This window comes from Lactuca serriola, chromosome 9, assembly GCF_051521515.1.
Source record: "Lactuca serriola cultivar US96UC23 chromosome 9, Lser_US96UC23_V15, whole genome shotgun sequence".
Lineage (NCBI taxonomy): Eukaryota > Viridiplantae > Streptophyta > Magnoliopsida > Asterales > Asteraceae > Lactuca > Lactuca serriola.
This window is the reverse complement of record NC_136416.1, coordinates 199944014-199951836: the sequence shown is the minus strand read 5'-3', so window position 1 is coordinate 199951836 and position 7823 is coordinate 199944014.

The following is a 7823-nucleotide window of genomic DNA, read 5'->3' as shown; positions in this document are numbered from 1 at the left end:
TCAACGTTACATACTCTGCAAAGGTCCACTTCCTCTAGATATCGAATTTGACTTGCAGGTTAGTTGGTTGTTTGGTCTTTTAATTAAACTCACTTTCTTTTATTTCTTATTTAGAGATTGTTGTATTAATAATTGAAGAGGAATGTACGTGTAGGATTTGTTTGGTGATTTACGTCCAAACATGACTCATTATTCCACCATTGAAAAAGCTGATGCTGCTATGGTTCAGCTGGAGGAACATGAACGCTCAGGTGAGAAGCACCACACAGAGCAGGAAAAGCAAAGAAGCATGTCAGGCAGCTCCTCCATGGTCAATGGTCAGTTTGTTGTTGCAAATGGTATGGAAGAAGAAAACGGTGGGACCCATCATGAAGTGGAATCTGACAGTGTATCTCAGGGCAGCACCATGGATCCAGAAGATTGTAGGACAACATGTTCGTGTTGATTCTGTTTTTGCATTGCGTTCTTTTGTTGAATCCTGTGAAGGTAAAATGCACAACTATTTTAACTGATCTTCTTTTATATTGTGCTTTCTTTCTTTCTTTCACGCATATACAATTTATTTAAAAAAACCTATCTTTACATATCATCTCCAATGCAAAACCTTTTTTTTAACAATTCCATGTGTATCCGCATCTATTTGAAATATTGTTTAAAGACCCCTTATCTAATTTGTTGTTTTTGACCACATGCCATTTGATATTGATCATGTATGTAGTTCTAATAAAAAAAATGTTTAATTTTATTTTGCATATTTAACAAAATAGATTTATTAGTCAAATATAACTAAGTTTAAAAAATTACTGAAATGGTTGGATAAAATACCAAAAAACGTTTTCCACTCCAATTGTCAACAAAGACTTGTTGAAATAGCAATAAGCTATAAAATAACCTTCTGTTCAAGCTTAACCTTCTTTCCTTCCCCAAGAATCTCCTGTAAAGTGTGAAACTTTACACATACAACATCAGAACACTTCATGTTGAAGTTGCAAGAAACAAAGAAATCGAAGCATCACTTGTGGTTTAATTCAGATTCTGGGATAAAAAGAGTCCTAGGGGTATTTTTGGAATATTTAGTTTTTCTAACTTTTATGTGTAGTCCTAGGGGCTACAAAAGGTGTTGGTGTTAGTGATGAAAGACAAGGTTTAGATTCAAAAAGTGTTGTAGAGCTAACAAATGGTTCTTCATGTATGCAATACTCTAGGCATAATTATAATATAAAACTATAAAAAATTTCATTTTTTGATATATATTTTTTGTTTTGTTTTGCAGAGGATACCCCTCACATTTTCCCAAATTACCCCTTCCTCTATAATGTTTTTTTTGTTTGTGTGTATTTTGTGCATCAGGTAAATTTGATGGAAGAAAGGAATATGAAGCTACTTGATTCAAATCTTGCAGCATTATCAGCAAGATGCAGTAAAGACTTGGAGTTGAATTTGGCTAAGTCATTCTTGAGTGAGATGGGCCAATGTACAACTGCTTATCCATATAATCAGCTGCTTGGAGCATTAGTCTTAAATTATAAAAGGCAAGATACAACTTTACTTAGTTGGAATTTGATGTACAGAGTAGATTAGATGCAAATTTATATATGGTATTTTATTTTATATTATGCAATGGATTGTATTTTTTGTATATGATATTTTATTTCTATTATGAGAGATTAAATGCAAATTTAATTTATAAATTAATAAATATATAAATATATTTTTTTTAAAAAAAAAATTAAAATTACGATACGCAAAAATGTGTGTCGTCTTCATTTATGACATGGCCTTTCTTGACTGGTGCTTCCTTGATACGCATTGCGTGTCATAAACACGCGCGTCGTAAGGTTACGACACGCAAATGCGTGTCGTCTTCCTTTATGACAGGGCCTTCCTTGATACGCAATGCGTGTCATAACCGCGCGTCGTAAATGCGCGTCATAAATGCGCGTCGTAAATGCGCGTCGTCTCTCTTTATGACAGGGCCTTCCTTGACGCGCATTTGCGCGTCGTCTGAGCGTTTTACGACGCGCAATGAGCGTCGTAAAAGGCCTTTTTTCTAGTAGTGTTAATCTCTTTTGATCACTAAATTAATTCCAAATTAATTCTTGATCGATACTAATTAAAGCATATGATTTCATATAAATATATTATAACTTATAATATATTAATAAACCATAAATAACCTTCTCTCAAAAGTCCATCCTAACAAATTGTCCTGATGATATGCAACCCAAATGGACCATGCTACTCTCGGGTCAAGTACATACCAATAATAGTTATGGGCTTAGACATCTAATCCAACAACAAGTTGGTATCAGAGCCTTGGTTTGAGGGATCCGGGCACACTCTCGGGTATGTTTGAACTCAAACCGATGATTTGATAAGTTTTCAATTGATAAACATATTTAAGAAAATGTTTTCTAAAATAAGAAAGTGTGGGTGTGTGTAATCAACCGAGCTCAAGTTAGTTACCCCAAAATACACATACATGTTTATAATATGTTTGAACTGTGAATTATGAATCACATGCTAGATTAGGGCTAAGGATCTAGGAGAGATGCCTTTGTATGCCTGTTGTATGAGCTTATAGACATGCATGCTAGTACTAATCAGTCACTAATAGGATGGCCTGATTAGGTTATGCTTGGTTCGGATTACTTGATGCTCAAATGTTGCTTTCTTTGGGCTTTCAAGAGCTCTATCTAGCTTCATCTAACTGGAAAACTAATTGGTTTTATACAAAGCAAACAATCCTATGTGTGTATCCAACCCTAATTTGAGGATCTATGTTTTCACTATTAGACATACAAGCATTGAACACGAAAACTAGAAAACCCTAGCATGCTCATAGTATTTTCAAAATCAACATAAGAAGGATTAGAAACATACATCTATTGTTATTTAGTAATAATAATGATTTCCTATGAAGATCTTGACTTTAAGAGAAAGTGTCACAAATGTCACACCTCTAATGGCTCACAAACAAACCTAGCAACCAAGGAAAACTATAGAAAGAGATAGGAGAAGAGAAATTCCAGCTTTAAGCCTTTTGGAGGAGTGCATGGATGAAATCTAACCCTAAGGAGGGTTTATATAGGTGTTAGGAAGTTATTGGATAAGGCATGTGTATCGAAGATAACCTTAATCCCTTAACTTCCTCCCTAAGGCATCCAAGACACCCTTAGAGCCCAGGGAAACCCTAGGAGTATCTAGAATTTGTTCCCCCTCTTTAGGGAGGTTCTAGAATTGCCCAATGCTCAACTATTGAACATTGTCACCATTAGTCCCTACAGTTTTAATTAATTCCTTTAATCCTAAAATTAATTTCAAATTAAATATTAATTAAACAATATGATTTCTAATTAATATATTATTTCCATAATACACTAATAAATCATTTATTTTGATTTCTAATTAATTTATTAACCAAGAAATAAATTAATAAATCATTATTCTCTCTCTAACAATCATCATATTCAATTGCCAGGTTTGAAGGCAACCCAAAAGGACTGTATTACCATCAATTCAAATATATACCAATTATAGTTATGGGCTTAGACACCTAGTTCAACAGTCTCCCACTAGAATAATTCTGATAACTATAGTTACAAGTATGACTTCAAAAATTGACTAACAAATTGTAGCTCTCAAAGCCGTTGTCGAACTCTGACCTAGTTAGTTACGTGTCCTTAGATAAGTGATCAAATATTCCTCTGTTCTACAAAATATCATATAGACAAGAGACATGGATTATAATCAATCTCTCTTTCCAAGATTTGTTTCCCGATTTCTAAATTATGACGACTGATATCAGACTACTAATTGAACACATCAGTTCAGTCCAGGCTTGGCCAAGCACTTTAGATGCCACCACCAAATCATCGAGGGGCCCACATATATTGCTATTTCCCGTTTATGGCAAAAGGAACGGATAAACTTCTACTTACATGCTTGTACTATTTACTTATCAAATCACACATAACAATATGTTTTATAACATCAAGTTACTTATGTGTTTATGTATTGTCAATGCACAACCAACTCGTAAACAACAAATCATATATATTTGTTTCAAGAATATAAGATATTATCGTCTCAAAATTACTCGTGATAAAATACATGAAGTAATTCTCTGAGCGTTGGTTAATCCAATACTTAAAACCCCATTTCAAAAGTACTCATGAACATTGTAGGAAAACCATTGCTATGTCTAATCTCCATAGACAATCTACAATTCAATTCATGATCACAGTCTTGATTCACTACATACTTCCAAAAGAATGATTGACTATGGATGTCACACCCCAAAACCACGAACGGTGGAAGCGTTCTGGGGCGGAGGACGTCATGTAATGTACCATAACAATGTAAAGTAGTAAACAAGAAACAACATCATCCATTGCATTAATATTATAATTTTAATTACAAGTGTGTTCTTTCATAATATACAACAATAACATGAATAATTAGAAAATAAGACGAGTCTGGACTGCTCCGTCTTCACAAAACCTGGTCGTCGTACCTATTTATTTGTGACCTGCGAATACGAGTTATTTTGAAAGCGAGTATCAGCCAAAAAGCTGGTGAATTCATAAGTATTAATGTGTCTTTGATTTGTAAAACTTGTAATGAAAGACTTGACATTGTTCTGAAAGAAAGTTCGTATAAGTGTGGAAATGTTTGTAAGTAATTGAAAGCGTTTGATAAACCCTAGAAATCCATATGATTCCTATTAGTATACATGAAATCTTCTACCAAGACCCGACTGTTTTGAAAGTAGCCTTCTACCAAGACCCGACTGTTTTGAAAGTAGTCTTCTACCAAGACCCGACTGTTTTGAAAGTAGTCTTGTACCAAGACCCGACTGTTTTGAAAGTAGTCTTCTACCATGACCCGACTGTTTTGAAAGTAGTCTTCTACCAAGACTCGACTGTTTGACTATTATTATTATTATAAGAAATTGTATCCTTTGGTACTAGGATACTCAAATCTAATTCACCTCATCGGTTATGTGAATGAGTCACAAGATAAAGGTAATAATATAACTAACTTAAGTATTATCCTTTTATACTAGGATAACTAACAGTGTTAACTGAAGACATCTGTGGATGTACATTTACCTCTGTAGCTAACAGCTGGGTGTAGGAATAGTTAGTCCCTTACAGTATACCTATAATGGTATCAACCGTAGACATCCGTAGATGTGCATTTACCTCTGTAGCTAACAATGGTGATAGGAATGGTTAGTCCCACAAAGTATCCTTTGGTACTAGGATATTAAGTCCAATCTATCTCGTCGATTATGTGATTGAATCACAAAATAAGGATAAGAAGGAGAATTATATAATAGTATTTATACATATAATATGTAATAGTAACTCATCATATATTATCTACGTAAACGTACTCATGTATACGTATCTATGTGAACGTACTCATGTAAGCGTATCTATGTAAACATACTCATGTAAGCGTATCTATGTAAACGTACTCATGTAAGCGTATCTATGTAAACGTACTCATGTAACATGTAATGTACTAGTATAGACTCATGAATGAACTGACTCTTGTGTGATTCCCTGTACTTGGAATGGTAAGTGGTATCTCCTAACTATACCTATAATAGTTACTAACCATGTACATGTATAACCTGAAGTATGCCTTTGCTACCCAATGGTACTGAACTGACTGAGGAAAACTTTTATGTCTCTATATGTATACATGATATATAACTGATAGTTAAACGACCTTCGGACGGATACCTGATACCCTACCAGACCACATCCCAACGGGGAAAAGGAAATAAAGCGGGTTAGCCTTCCTAAGTCCTTTAAACATTATTTATATAACTATACATATACATGAATGCAATTGACAATATAAAAGAATATAAGGAGTTTTATAAAACCATTGAAAAAGATTAGTACCTAAGAAAAGATCGACTTGATGTTAGTTTATAAAACGGTTTGAAAGTATTTGTTTGACAAAAGCAGTTTAAGTATAAAGGAACCTTTGTTTGAAACACAAATGTAACAGGGTTTGAAATGAACATACAGTGTTCAATAAACAGTTTAATAAAGTGTTTTAAACACCTAAAAACATTTAAGATAAACATTTGAAGAAATTTGATTGGTAAAACAGTTAACGTATAGTAAAGCCATTTGCATGTTAATTATTAATCACATGTGATTGATATATAATAACTAAACATGATTCAACTTGTATCCCCCCCCCATAAAGCATTTATAAACATTTAAAAACATTTAAAAGGTTAATTCAACGGGGTATGAACTCACATGTAGTTGGTGGTTTGGATGAACTGAAGATGTAGGATTGCTAGGTGTCAAGTGAAGACTTAAACAAACTCTATGATCCTAGTTAACATATAATATAACATATATGTATCCAATTAGTCTTTAAACAACTAATAAACAAAGTTAAGACACCCTAGGACATGCTAAACACCTTATACAAGTGTAATAAGTCCCAATGATTGCATATAAGTGTTGTAGGGAAAGGTTAGTGTGCTAAGGGTTCAAGGAAAACTCCATTAGGGAGTTTACGGTTTTGTGGTCACTAACAAAAGAGTTTACAGTCGTAAACCCTTGAGTTTATGGCCGTAAGCTCATACACTTTTGACAATTTGTTGGTTTGAAGCCTTAAAAGTCCCTAGAAGCTTTTCTACTTGAAGTATAAGCCTATGGAAGAAGTTAGGGCACCAATTCACTCCTAATTGGAGTTTACGGTCAAAATACCATTTCCTATTGGGTTTACGGTCGTAAACCCCCATGGATGATGGTATTTTGATGTTTTCAAGTCCTTAACACATTAAGGTAAAGGTCTAGGCTTGATTTAAGGCATAAGGAAGGAATATGGGTCATTTATACACACTTTGGGGTGTTTATGGTTTTGGGAGATCCCCAAACTGTAAACACATATAATTGAGAGATTTTGGTGCTTTTCATGTGCTTAAACACATCAAGGAAGGATTTAGACATGTTTCCAAGGCTTGTGAAGGACTAAGGCACCCTTTGGCACCTTTAGTTGGTGTTTACGGTTCAAGAACTTCTTGAACCATGAACACCTTGTTCTTGGTGTTCTTGGGACTTTTCTTTGATGTAAAGGTGTATAACAAGCTTTAAAAGACTCTAGGATAGAAGTACTTACTATATGGAAGCTTGAAATGAGCTAAAAGTCCAAGAACACTAGTGTGTGTTCTTGGTGTTCTTGGTGTAAATGGAAGAATCAACCTTTTCGAATGATTTCACGGTTAGAAATGTGTTAAAACACTAGATTAAGTCATATAACAACTTTAGAAGGCTAGAAAGACTTACTAGATTGAAGATCTTGAAAAACTTTTGGATGATACTTGAGAGAGAAATGGGTGTGGTTCTTGAGATTTGGAAAAAGTGTAAATAATGACTAACTCTCATATATTTACTCCCAAATTTAGGGTTTCTGGCTGAAAATATTTTATTTTGGCAGTAAACTCTAATTTCTTAGTGTTTTGAAATAACAGTGTTGCACAATAACCCCAGTGCATCCTCTCTCCTGATATCTCTTAAAGTGTAAATCCTAAAATACTCAAACTTATTCTAAAAAGTCTGAAAATTAACAGCAACTGTTCTGACTTCTATTGACTTGCTATGTTTATACAGAATAGAAATTTCGGGTTGTCACAGTGGATGTTTGAATAATCCAATTATTCGGGAAGTAAAACATGCAAAGTGAAACACAATATTAACCTAATTAACTATTGTCTCAAACCTATTGAATATAAATAAAACACTTATTATTTAATCACCATATTAATTAGACTTTATTAATTG